Genomic DNA, 14,902 nt, shown 5'->3' on the forward strand with positions numbered 1-14,902 from the left:
GAGTTTGGATTTTATCAACTGTCTTTTGAATATTTAATGAGGATATTGCATTTCAAACAATTCTTTTGTTTCTTGTTATGTTATTACTTAATTATACTATATTTTAAATGTTCTACTGTTGAGCTAGCCTTGTATTCCTGAAAGGACCCCTATATAGTAATGATACACATATTCATATACTGCTAGATTTAATTTTCCAGTATTTAGTTTTTGATTTCTTTTTGGCTTGGAAATTATAAGTAGGTGATTTGTGTTTTATTTGTCAGACTTTGATATCAAACTAATACTATACATGAACAAAAGAACTGGAAAGATTTCCATATTTCTCTAGCCTATGGAACAATTTAAATAACCCAAGAATGATCTGTTCCTTAAAAATAATGTGTTCTATTTATATACAGATATGAGCCAACCTCCTCTTTGGTTAGCAGATCTTGGAGAAAGTTTTAATATCTACTATAGTTATTGTTGCTTATATGTCTTAAGTGATTTTTGATCAGTTATGCTTTTCTAGAAGTTCTTTTATTTGATGTAGATTTTTAAAATTAGTAATACTGATGTAACATACAATTTCAAAGCATCCGTTTTCATTTCAAAAATTATTTACTTATATTTTCCTCTCTTTTTTCCTTGGTCTCAGTTGCTAGAGGTGTATCTGTTTTCATAGTTATTTTTGAAGAACGATGCCTTGATTTTTGTCAGTTAGTTTTGTTTTATTTAAAATCAAGTAGTTTCTTATTTTTCTTAATATATTTCCCCTAATATATTTCCCCTGATTTAGTTTAATTTCTTTCATTGTTCTTATTTATTTCTTTAAGTTTACTGATTTTAATTTATATTCTTCCTTGTAGAAGTAATTCAGGTTTTGAGTTTTCCTCTGAGAACTGCTTTGGTTGTATAAATATATTTTGGTATATTGTGTTTAATTGTTGTTAATTCTTAGAAAAATCTGTCATTTCTGTTTGATTTCCCTTAGACCAAATAGTTATTTGTCAGTGTGATTTTTTAATATAGTATCCAAGGAAGTTTTATTAGTAGTATCTAACTTTATTGTAGAATATTCAGAGAATGTGTGCTAAGATTTCAAATTTTTGGGATATATTGTAAATGTCTTTGTGGCCTAATATACAATCAAAGTTTTTAACAGTCTGCAAGCTTTTGAAGAATATCTTTGCATTGCACAAAGTTATATATTTATATAATCAAGATGAATGCTTATTTAAATTTGTTACTTTATTATACTTATTATATTAGTTTTCTATTATTGCATAACAAATTACCACAAACCTAGCATCTTAATACAACACAAATTTATTATCTTACAGATTCTATGGGCCAAGATGGCATTGACGGTTCCTCTGCTCAAACCTCACAAGGCTAAAATCAAGCTGTTGGCCAGCCATCAGCCAGTGTCCTTACCTGGAGGCTCGACTAGAGAAAGCCATTCTAAGTACCTCAGGTTTTTGGTAGAATTCTTTTCCTTTTGGTAGAAAGAATGTTTCCATTGTGTTGCTGGTTGTTGGTTGGGAGCTGCTTTCAGACCCTAGGGTTGCTTTCAGGTCCTTGCCATATAACCCCCTCCATAAGCCCTCTCTGACTTCCAAATTTCTTAGTTTGGGAACAGCCCTGTCCATTTTAAGGGTTCCTCTAATTAGATCTAGCTCACCCAGGATAACCTCCCTTTTGTTTAACTCAAAGTCAACTGATTAGGAATATAAATTATAGTTGCAAAATCCCTTCAGCCATTAACATAACACAATCATAGGAGTGATATCCCATTGTATTCAAGCCTGGCCCATGCTAAAGGAGAGTGGACTATAGAAAGTGTATATACCTGTGGTGGGAAACTTGGGGACCAACTAAGAATTCTGTCTGCCACACTTAACCTATCAAATCCTGAGGAAGCTATGTTCAAGTCTTCTGCCATGATAATGGTTTTAAATTCCTGTGTTATTGGAAGGTTTTACTTAATATATGTCTATGTTATGCTTTGTTGTTTGTTGGGTGGCTTTGCACTGTGTCAGCTTGGCTGGGCTCAATGCATCTCCCCAAATTCCCTTTTCTGTATATTTCTGGTTGGGGTGGAGCCACCAGAGAGATTCTCACACAAGTTGTAGAGGACAGAATTAAAAGGGTAGGCATTTTGTAGCTCACATGTGTTGCTGCTTGTCTGCTGGTTCACCTTGTGGGTGGGAGGCAGCAGCCAGATTGCACCCACTTCACCTCCCCTGGCTCCTCCTTCAGCTTCTCTGATTCCTGCACTAGGGGTGTGTGTATGTGTGTGTGATTCCACGATGAAGTGTCTCAGCTTCTGTGGGACATCCAAACCACCATGGTCAGGGACAGTAAGGGCTAAGAGTTTTCAGCAGTTGTCAGTCTGTCCTTGTGGACTCCTGATTGTGCTGGTAGTTTCCGGCTTGTTCTTGTTCTCCCTCACTTTTCATGCATCTTCCCTTTCTGACTGCCTGCCCTATGGACCTCAAATATGCTCCCCTGTGCTAGTAACTGAACAAATGCAAATTAAAACCCCAATAACAATTCATGCCAATCAGATTGGCAAAAACAAAAAGTGCTATAGTATCCAGGGTAAGCCAGGGTTTAGATCCACTGCAACATCAGTACATTGCTGGTAGCAGTATAAATTGATATAAAACATTATGAGACAACACCTAGTTTGGCATTATCTAATAAATTTGAAGGTGTGGGTACCCAATGACCCAGCAATTCCACACCAAGAAATACACCCTGGGAAAATGATTGCATAAATGTACCTAGAGAAATGTACCAGATGGTTCCTAGCAGCACTATTTCTAATAGTAAAATAATTAGAAACAACCAGATGCTAAACAATAGTTAAATAGATAAATAAACTGAGTAAATTTTTATAATGGGATACCATAAAGCAGTTGAAATTAATGAATTACAGTTACAAAAAACAACATAAGTGAATCTCAGAAATAGAATGTTGACCCAAAAAAAGCATGTTGCAGAAGAATTCATAAAGAACAGCTCTTTTTACATTAAGGAAAAAACATAGAAAATTGTCCAACAATTTTTAGGAACAAAGTCTATGAAGAAATGCAAAATGATGCTAAAAATAAAGCTCAGGATTATCAGGGGTTATGTCTCAGGAGAGGCGGAGAAGAAAGGGGATTTGAGGGACCAGGCGGGGACAGTAAAGTAATAGTCCTATTGATCATCATAAGCTGGGAGATGGGCTCAGAGGTGTTCATTGTATCATGAATTTTTATACCTTGCATTTGTTTTATTTATAAAGAGAAAAAGTAAAACATTGAAAAAATAACAGAAGAAATGAGCTCTCTGCTTCCTCTGCTCACTGATTCACCCTGTATGTCTTTGAGAGAGAAGTCTTTTTTTTTTTTTTTTGGCTGCACTGCATGGCTTTCAGCATCTCAGTTTCTCCACCAGAGATTGAACCCAGGCCACAGCAGTGACAGCACTGAATCCTAAGCACTAGGCCATCAGGGAACTCCACAAGAAATCTTTTAAAAACATGATTTAGTTACAATTTTCCCTTTCCTATAGCTCAGTGATTCCCCATTCTTTAAAGAGTGAAGTCCAAACTCCCTAGACAGATATTCAAGGTCTTTCACAAATCTGGCTCCTCCAGACCTGCCCAAATATGTATGTCAATATTCCCCCAATGGGGCTTCCCTGGTGGCGCAGTGGTTGAGAGTCCGCCTGCCGATGCAGGGGACACGGGTTTGTGCCCTGGTCTGGGAGGATCCCACGTGCCGCAGAGCAGCTGGGCCTGTGAGCCATGGCCGCTGAGCCTGCGCGTCCGGAGCCTGTGCTCCACAAGGGGAGAGGCCACAACAGTGAGAGGCCCGCGTACCGCAAAAAAAAAAAAAAAAAAAAAAAAATATTCCCCCAAATTAAACACTCCATTTCTTCTGGAAGGGCCGATAAGGGTCCCACAAAGTGCCTTGCTCATTTCTGCCCACAGGTTCTTCCTTGTGCTCTATCCATTCACCTCAAATGCCCTTCCTCTGCCTCTTTTCCCATTCAAACCCTACTCATCTTATCTCCCTAAGGCCATGACTACTTGCTAACTCATTTATGAACCCTTTCCTCTCAGTTCCACTGAACAGTGAAATCTCTCACAGTCAAATGCGTATCCCATTCATGGCATGAATTACTTATCCTTTAATTATATACAGCTTCTTACCTCTTCTTGTCTGTGTGTGTATGTATGTACACATGTTTTTTTTATCCCCAAATAGATGACAAACTCTTCAAAAATAAGAATTATGCTTTATATTTCTTGGTATGGCCTAAAGGGCTTAGCATAGTAAACATTTGTCATAAATAAAGAAGCTTTCGCAGAGACCTTCAAGATGGCAGAGGAGTAAGACGTGGAGATCACCTTTCTCCCCACAACTACATCAGAAATGTGGAACAACTATGGAACAACTCCTACAGAACACCTACTGAATGCTGGCAGAAGACCTCAGACTTCCCAAAAGGCAAGAAACTCCCTCCCTAACCCACCTGGGTAGGGCAAAAGAAAGAAGAAAAAACAGAAACAAGAGAATACGGATGAGACTTGCACCTAGGGGAGGGAGCTGTGAAGGAGGAAAAGTTTCCACACACTAGGAAGGCCCTTCACTGGCAGAGACGGGGGGTTGGCCGCTGGGGGTGGGGGAAGCTTCAGAGCCACAGAGGAGAGCACAGCAACAGTGGTGCAGAAGGCAAATCAGAGAGATTCCCGCACAGGGGATCCGTGCCGACCAGCACTCACCAGCCCGAGGCTCTTCTGCTCACCCGCCGGGGCGGGTGGGGGCTGGGAGGTGAGGCTCGAGCTTTGGTTGGATCCCAGGGAGAGGACTGGGGTTGGCTGCATGAACACAGCCTGAAGGTGGCTAGCTCACCACAGCTAGCCGGGAGGGAGTCCAGAAAAAACTCTGGACCTGCCAAAGAGGCAAGAGACCATTGTTTCAGTGTGTGCGAGGAGAGGGGATTCAGAGCACCGCCTAAATGAGCTACAGAGACGAGTGCGAGCTGTGGCTATGAGCGCGGACCCCAGAGATGGGCTTGAAACGCTAAGGCTGCTGCTGCAGCCAGCAAGAAGCCTGTGTGCAAGCACAGGTCACTGTCCACACCTCCCCACCCAGGAGCCCGTGCAGCCCACCACTGCCAGGGTCCCGTGATGCAGGGACAACTTCTCCGGGAGAACATGGTGCACCTAATGCTGTTGCAATGTCTCACTGGCCTCTGCAGCCACAGGCTCACCCCGCATTCCATACCCATCCCTTTCCCCAGCCTGAGTGAGCCAGAGCCTCCAGTCACCTGCTACTTTAACCCCGTGCTGTCTGAGCAGGAACAGATGGCCTCAGGTGACCTATATGCAGAGGCGGGGCCAAATCCAAAGCTGAAACCCAGGAGCTGTGTGAACAAAGAAGAGAAAGGGAAATTTCTCCCAGCAGCCTCAGGAGCAGCAGATTAAATCCCCACAATCAACTTGATGTACCCTGCATCTCCGGAATATGTGAATAGACGACAAATCATCCCAAAATTGAGGCGGTGGACTTTGGGAGCAGCTGTAGAGTTGGGGTTTGCTTTCTGCATCTAATTTGTTTCATTTGTTAATTCCCCGGTCCAGGAGGATCCCACATGCCGAGGAGCGGCTGGGCCCGTCAGCCATGGCCACTGAGCCTGCATGTCCGGAGCCTGTGCTCTGCAATGGGAGAGGGCACAACAATGAGAGGCCCACATAAAACAAACAAACAAACAAAATTCTCTAAAAGGAATCAATAGCAGATTAACTGAGGCAGAAGAATGGATAAGTGACGTGGAAGATAAATAGTGGAAATAACTATCACAGAGCAGAATAAAGAAAAAAGAATGAAAAGAATTGAGGACAGTCTCAGGGACCTCTGGGACAACAATTAAATGCACCAACATTCGAATTATAGGGGTCGCAGAAGAAGAGAAAAAGAAAGGGACTGAGAAAATATTTGAAGACATTATAGTTGAAAACTTCCCTAATATGGGAAAGGAAATAGTTAATCAAGTCCAGGAAGCACAGAGAGTCCCATACAGGATAAATCCAAGGAGAAACACGCCAAGACACATATTAATCAAACAATCAAAAATTAAATACAAAGAAAAAATACTAAAAGCAGCAAGGGAAAAACAACAAATAACATACAAGGGAATCCCCATAAAGTTCACAGCTGATCTTTCAGCAGAAACTCTGCAAGCCAGAAGGGAGTGGCAGGACATATTTAAAGTGATGAAAGGGAAAAACCTCCAACCAAGATTACCCAGCAAGCATCTCATTCAGATTCGATGGAGAAATTTTGCATTACAGACAAGCAAAAGCTAAGGTGATTCAGCACCACTAAACCAGCTTTACAACAAATGCTAAAGGAACTTCTCTAGGCAGGAAGCACAAGAGAAGGAAAAGACCTACAATAACAAACCCCAAACAATTAAGAAAATGGTAATAGGAACATACATATCGATAATTACCTTAAATGTAAATGGATTAAATGTTCCCACCAAAAGACATAGACTGGCTGAATGGATACAAAAACAAGACCCATATATATGTTGTCTACAAGAGACCCACTTCAGACCTAGGGACACATACAGGCTGAAAGTGAGGGAATAGAAAAAGATAGTCCATGCAAATGGAAATCAAAAGAAAGCTGGAGTAGCAATACTCATATTAACAAAACAGACTTTAAAATAAAGACTGTTACAAGAGACAAAGAAGGATACTACATGATGATCAAGGGGTCCATCTAAGAAGAAGATATAACAATTGTAAATATTTATGCACCCAAAATAGGAGCACCTCAATACATAAGGCAAATAATAACCATAAAAGGGGAAATCAACAGTAACACAATCATAGTAGGGGACTTTAACACCCCACTTTCACCAATGGGCAGATCATCCGAAATGAAAATAAATAACACAAGCTTTAAATGATACATTAAACAAGATGGATTTAATTGATATTTTTAGGACAGTCCATCCAAAAACAACAGAATATACTTTCTTCTCAAGTGCTCATGGAAGATTCTCCAGGATAGATCATGTCTTGGGTCACAAATCAAGCCTTGGTAAATTTAAGAAAATTGAAATCATATGAAGTATCTTTTCCGACCACAATGCTATGAGACTAGATATCAATTACAGGAAATAAATCTGTAAATAATACAAATACATGGAGGCTAAACAATACACAACTAAATAACCAAGTGTTCACTGAAGAAATAAAAGAGGAAATCAAGAAATACTTAGAAACAAATGACAATGAAAACATGATGACCCAAAACCTATGGGATGCAGCAAAAGCAGTTCTAAGAGGGAAGTTTATAGCAATAGAGTCCTATCTCAAGAAACAAGAAACATCTCAAGTAAACAACCTAACCTTACACCTAAAGCAATTAGAGAAAAAAGAACAAAAAACCTCCAAAGTTTGCAGAAGGAAAGAAATCATAGAGATCAGATCAGAAATAAATGAAAAAGAAATGAAGGAAACAATAGCAAAGATCAATAAAACTAAAAGCTGGTTCTTTGAGAAGTTAAATTGATAAACCATTTGCCAGACTCATCAAGAAAAAAAGGGAGAAGACTCAAATCAATAGAATTAGAAATGAAAAAGGAGAAGTTACAACAGACACTGCAGAAATACAAAGCATTCTAAGAGACTACTACAAGCAATTCTATGCCAAAAAAATGGACAACCTGGAAGAAGTGCACAAATTCTTAGAAAAGCACAACCTTCTGATACTGAACCAGGAAGAAGTAGAAAATATAAACAGACCAATCACAAGCACTGAAATTGAGACTGTGATTAAAAATCTTACAACAAACAAAAGCCCAGGACCAGATGGCTTCACAGGTGAATTCTATGAAACATTTAGAGAAGAGTTAACACCTTTCCTTCTCAAACTCTTCAAAAATATAGCAGAGGGAGGAACACCCCTAAACTCATTCTATGAGTCCACCATCACCCTGATACCAAAACAAGACAAAATCGTCACAAAGAAAGAAAACTACAGGCCAATGTCACTGATGAACATAGATGCAAAACTCCTCAACAAAATACTAGTAAACAGAATCCAACAGCACGTTAAAAGGATCATACACCATGGTCAAGTGGGGTTTATCCCAGGAATGCAAAGATTCTTCAATATACGCAAATCAATCAATGTGATACACCATATTAACAAATTGAAGGAGAAAAACCATGTGATTATCTCAATAGATGCAGAAAAAGCTTTTGAGAAAATTCAACATCCATTTATGAAAAAAGCCCTCCAGAAAGTAGGCATAGAGGGAACTTACCTCAACATAATAAAGGCCGTATATGACAAACCCACAGCCAACATCATTCTCAGTGTTGAAAAACTGAAACTATTTCCTCTAAGAACAGGAACAAGACAAGGTTGTCCACTCTCACCACTATTATTCAACATAGTTTTGGAAATATTAGCCACAGCAGTCAGAGAAGAAAAAGAAATAAAAGGAATCCAATTTGGAAAAGAAGAAGTAAAGCTGTCACTGTTTGCAGGTGACATGATACTATACATAGAGAATCCTAAAGATGCTACCAGAAAACAACTAGATCGAATCAATGAATTTGGTAAAGTAACAGGATACAAAATTAATGCACAGAAATCTCTTGCATTCCTATACACTAACAACGAAAGATCAGAAAGAGTTAAGGAAACACTCCCGTTTACCATTGCAACAAAGAGTAAAATACCTAGGAATAAACCTACCTAAGGTGACAAAAGACCTGTATGCAGAAAACTATAAGCCACTGATGAAAGAAATTAAAGATGATACAAACAGATGGAGAGATATACCATGTTCTTGGACTGGAAGAATCAACATTGTGAAAATGACTCTACTACCCAAAGCAATCTACACATTGAATGCAATCCCCATCAAACTACCAATGGCATTTTTCACAGAACTAGAGCAAAAAATTTCCGAATTTGTATGGAAACACAAAAGACCCCAAATAGCCAAAGCAATCTTGAGAAAGAAAAATGGAGCTGGAGGAATCAGGCTCCGTGACTTCAGACTATTACATAAAGCTACAACAATCAAGACAGTATGGTACTGGCACAAAAACAGAAATATAGATCAATGGAACAGAATAGAAAGCCCAGATGTAATCCCACACACATATTGTCATCTTATTTTTGATTAAGGAGGCAAGAATATACAGTGGAGAAAAGGCAGCTTCTTCAATAAATGGTGCTGGGAAAACTGGACAGGTACATGTAAAAGTATGAAATTAGAACACTCCCTAACACCATACATAAAAATATACTCAAAATGGATTAAAGACCTAAATGTAAGGCCAGACACTATCAAACTCTTAGAGGAAAACATAGGCAGAAAACTCTATGACATAAATCACAGCAAGATCCTTTTTGACCTACCTCCTAGAGAAAGGGAAATAAAAAGAAAAATAAACGTATGGTACCCAATGAAACTTAAAAGCTTTTGCACAGCAAAGCAAACTATAAACAAGATGAAAACTCAACCCTCAGAATGGGAGAAAATATTTGCAAATGAAGCAACTGACAAATGATTAATCTCCAAAATATACAAGCAGCTCATGCAGCTCAACATCCAGAAAACAACCAAGTAATCCAAAAATGAGCAGAGGACCTAAATCGACATTTCTCCAAAGAAGATTGCCAACAAACACATGAAAGGATGCTCAACATCACTAATCATTAGAGAAACGCAAATCAAAACTACAATGAGGTTTCACCTCACACCGGTCAGATTGGTCATCATCAAAAAGTCTACAAACAATAAATGCTGGGTAGGGTGTGGAGAAAAGGGAACTGTCTTGCACTGTTGGTGGGAATGTAAATTAATACAGCCACTATGGAGAACAGTATGGAAGTTCCTTAAAAATCTAAAAATAGAAAAAAAAATCTAAAAATAGAACTACTATACGACCCAGCAACTCCACTACTGGGCATATACCCAGAGAAAACCTTAATTCAAAAAGAGTCATGTACCACAATGTTCATTGCAGCTCTATTTACAATAGCCAGGACATGGAGGCAACCTAAGTGTCCATTGACAGATGAATGGATAAAGAAGATGTGGCACATATATACAATGGAATATAACTCAGCCATAGAAAGAAGTGAAATTGAGTTATTTGTAGTGAGGTGGATGGACCTAGAGTCTGTCATACAGAATCATGTATGTCAGAAAGAGAAAAACAAATGCCATATGCTAACACATATATGTGGAACTTAAAAATAAATAAATAAATAAATGGTTCTGAAGAACCTAGGGGCAGGACAGGAATAAAGACACAGACATAGAGAATGGACTTGAGGACACGGGGAGGGGAAGGGTAAGCTGGGGCAAAGTGAGAGAGTGGCATGGACATATATGCAGTGCCAAATGTAAAATAAATAGCTAGTGGGAAGCAGCCGCATAGCACAGGGAGATCAGCTCCGTGCTTTGTGACCACCTAGAGGGGTGGGATAGGGGAGGGTGGGGGGAGACGCAAGAGGGAGGGGATATGGAGATATATGTATAGCTGATTCACTTTGTGAACTAACACACCATTGTAAAACAACTATACTCAAATAAAGATGTTTAAAAAGAAAAAGAAAACCTATAACTCTGTCTTTATCAAACACACAAATCATGTCACAGTAAAATTATCATCATAGAAGTACAACTTTATACGTATTTATGGAGATTCCAATATAGGCAGAATGTTCTTTTTTTTAACAGCTTTTCACAGTTTATCGAGCTTTTGCATAAATTATTTTTTCATATCTCAAAACAATCATGTAAAGTAAAAGGGGTAGATATAAATTGCAGTTTTTTGTCATTTCTCTGTCTCTTGTACTATACTGTGAATGTTTCGAGGATTAGAAACTATGTTGACAGTGACACCCAGGATATGGTATGTCCATGGCACATAATCTTTGAATACAAATATATGTTGATGTAGGGAGTGAGGAGAACCCTCCCTTTACAGTTGAGAAAACTGAAGCCCAAAACAAAGTAGCGAGCTGTCCAAAACCATGCAGTTAGTGGGAGGGTGAGGATTCAAATCTGAACCTTTGGACTCTGGTTCCAGTTCACCTTCTACAATTGCTCAGAGAGAGTGGAGAAATCCCATTTTGTCATAAAGTGAAAGGAGATTTTGGCTTACAGTAGATTTTTATTCAACCTTTCCCAATTTTTTTATGAGTATGCTATTTCATAGAGTGAATACACTATAATTGGGAAAAGATTCCTTTGGTAGAATTGCAATTCTCTGTGAGTGAGGCTGAGGCCAAGGGATTGGTCCTGCCAGTGTCATTTGACCTGGACGACTCCACAGCCCCAGTCATGTGCAGCTCCAAATTACACACAGCTGATCACTCAGGCCAGGGGTTATCTTGTGCAAATCTATCTCCAGAACTGCAAAAACACAAAAGCATGTGCCCTGTAGATAGTACATTAGCAACAACATCTCTGTGTAGGGCAGCTAGTATTACAACTGTAACTTCATTATTTCAGGAGCCTAAATAATTCATCAGTCTTGGGATCAGGGTGAGGGATCACAAGTTCCACAAGGAAGCCCATTGCCCTGGAAGTTCATGCATTCCCCCCACCGGGAAGATGCTGGACACAATATCTTGAGAAAGGCATTGAAGTTCCCCCCATATCTCTCAGCAATTAGGTTAGGGGTCCATTGCCTGCTTTTTGAGCTCTGCCAGTGGAGCTCCCCCGATGCCTACTGGTTCTGTATAGTAGCCCAGCCTGCTCTCCATACAGTCCTGAGAGTCTGGGAATTCCTTCTTATTCTAGCAAGTAACTATTGCTCTTTTGGTTGGTTATATTGTCAGTCATCTCTATAAAAGTGCTAGATCAGAAGGCTTTCCTTCCAGAAGTTACTCCACGAATTACAATTCTAAGTGCTCCATTAAGCACAGAGGGCACAAAAATCTGTTTTTAAAGTTCTTTCCAAGGTAGCCCTCTTCTCCTAATTTTGTACTTGTTGTAGCGCAATGGGAAGAATCAGCAATGGTTACTGATCCATTTCTCAGTAAAGGGCAAAGTAAAGGGTGAACTTTACTTTGTCCTTAGATAAGACATGGCATCCTAACCTAAAGAACATCCTGGAACTCTCCATATACTTCTAGGAGACTCCCATGAGAAACTGAGGCACACATGCAATGTAAGTTTCCTTCATTTCCCAAATCACCAAGGTTGCTTTTTTTAAAATTATTATTATTACAATGTTTGCAAATTTAATTTGTTAGCTGGTGAAAAATATATTAAGTGACCTCCAGAAATTTTAAAAGAAAACCATATAGTTTCAAGTAGACCATTATCTAGGAATTCCCTGCAGAATATACCACTGGCAGCAAAACATTTGTTATTGGTGGTGAGTTAACAGTGTGTTTTGAAATGCCATATTTCTCAATGGAAGTGTGCTCTCAAAACACCTCTAAACATCTGATTTAATACAAAGAATTTGGAGACTACAATAGTGGCTATTCATATGGACCTTTTGCAGATTAATCTCTGAATAATTGATCAAATCTCCACCTAGCTGAGGTGCTTTAATGGTTGAATTGATAAAAAGTAACCAATCAATTCATGATCACCATAAGCAGTAGAGAAAAAATTTAAAGTCAACTTCATTTGATCTGAATTGAATGTAGTTGTAGCTAATGTGTGCTTGCCCAGGGAAATCTTTGATTCCATGACTGTCATGTCCTCTATGATGTGAGTTCATTGATCTTCTGGGTACAAAGATAAAGAACATCTGTTTACCCAAATATTTGCTCAGGAAGATTTAAGGGGAAGTATGTTGACTAAATGAAGGAAGGTCACTTCTGTTTTTGCTGTTTCTGTGATATCAAAGGGTTTCACTGATGAAACTTGGTATGCTACTAAAGGATATGAAGGAGAACATTACAGTCGATTTGAAAATGGCAGTCAGTTATATTTATCAAATGAACATTAAAATATTGTATTTGGTACATGGAGAGAGGCAAAGTGATATTTGAAAGCAGCTTAATATACTGTCTGAAAACATGTTGGGCATGTTGTTTGTATTGTCTATAGTATGGTATATTGTTCTTATCCACATTGATGCAATTCAGTTCAACAAACATTTTTTGAATATATAAGTGCTTGGGACTGTGCTAGGTCCTGGGTACATGAAGATGAATGAAAAAGAGCCTGGGCCTTCAAGCTGATCTCAATCCAATTAAGAAACCACATAGATAGTAAATTTTGTAAATGTATAAATGGTTGAACTGAGTAAACTCTTAATCCATGGAATTCCCAGAACTTTTTGCCCTTAAAAGGATGTCAGGGCTTCCCTGGTGGCACAGTGGTTGAGAGTCCGCCTGCCGATGCAGGGGACGCGGGTTCGTGTCCCGGTCTAGGAAGATCCCACATACCGCGGAGCGGCTGGGCCCGTGAGCCATGGCCACTGAGCCGGTGTGTCCGGAGCCTGTGCTCCGCAACAGGAGAGGCCACAACAGTGAGAGGGCTGCGTACCGCAAAAAAAAAAAAAAAGGATGTCAAAGAGAGAGGCTGATTAACTCTTATGAAAGGAGATTGTCCTTCAATGGAATGAACTGAGACCCAGGATGTTGTCTTCAGCTTCACAGATCTAAAACTTAATTTCATAGTGTCACTCAAGTATGACTAAGCCCTGGAGGACTGACTCAAGTCACCAAATTCACTAGAGGCTGACTAATGAATGGGATGTCTGTTTATTAATTTACAATGTGAAAAACAACCATGTTACTCCTTTTGGCTGATCAACACACGCCTTTTAGTAATAGTCTTCGCAGAAGCCAGATTGCTCTTGAAAGCTTGGAAAACATGGATCAGAGCAGAGGGAATTGGCTGCCTCAACAACTGCTCCTTCCACCCACAGGCTGTTGCCCTTCAGGAAGGATTTGCTTCTCATTCCACACTCAGGGATTCTCTCTCTAGGCTGCAGACCCTTCTGATCCTCATCTTCTTGGCTCCTTTTCGTATTCCCTTTTCATCAGCCTTTTCAGTTTTCACCTTTCATTCCCTCTGCTTTGGGATTGATGTTTCCTTAGATGGTCCCTGAACCTCAACCTGACTTTCACTGCTTGCTTCTGTCCTTCAGATAACTCTTGGCACTGTCGCTGCCCACTCCCACGTCTAGCCCAGCAACCAGGATCTTTCTCCATCCAAAAGCCTAGCATCCCCATCCCCATCACTTTGTCCTGGAGGGGATTCAGAAAGTAACCTGATTGATGATGTACCTATTTCTACTACAGAAATCTGTCCATGGAAGGAATGAGACCATTGTGTCCATCGGTCATGACTCCATCAGCAATCCTGGAGACCATTTCTTCTTTTGAGAGAGAGCTCAGTGTGGGGTTGAACTCACAGGCCCCAGAGTCAGAGCTTTGGTTTCTATTTTTTCTTCACCACTTAATAGCTGTGGTGCCTTTGGCAAGTTATTAACTGCTTTGCACCTCAGTTTCCTCTTTTATAGAAAGGGGATTATAAGAGTTCATATCTCAGAGGTTCTGAGGTGTAAATGTATTATATAACAACCCATATGGCACATAGTAAGCACAAGATACTGTTACTGCTCTTGGTCTGTACTTTTTCTGGATTCCAAGTAGCCCCTTTCCCTTATGAGAGCACAATGACCTCAGATGTTTCACAGTGCAGCTGAGTGGGCTCTAGTTTCAGAGTAACACCCTCTTGATGGGATGCAGTAGAGGATCAGATTAGATTAGATAACATATTCATACTTGCTTACCATCTCCAGCATACACAACTTAACATCTGCCTCATCACAGTGACAACAGCCACCACTTATTTAGCACTTTTTAATGTGTCAGGCACCATGTGAATAGCTTTATGAATA

The 14,902-nt window shown here is 39.6% G+C and overlaps 1 protein-coding gene across 3 annotated transcripts in view; it reads left to right on the forward strand.

Moving 5' to 3' along the window:
- The window catches only part of ALDH1A2 (aldehyde dehydrogenase 1 family member A2), a 332,881-nt gene that overhangs the window by 162,865 nt on the left and 155,114 nt on the right, over positions 1-14,902 (forward strand). For all 3 annotated transcript variants that reach the window (XM_079912113.1, XM_079912112.1, XM_079912111.1), the window contains one exon: positions 1,326-1,450. The gene's annotated coding sequence lies outside the window, so the exon portion shown is untranslated. The remainder of the gene's footprint in view (positions 1-1,325; positions 1,451-14,902) is intronic.

This window comes from Stenella coeruleoalba (genome assembly GCF_951394435.1).
Source record: "Stenella coeruleoalba genome assembly, chromosome: 2".
Classification (NCBI taxonomy): domain Eukaryota; kingdom Metazoa; phylum Chordata; class Mammalia; order Artiodactyla; family Delphinidae; genus Stenella; species Stenella coeruleoalba.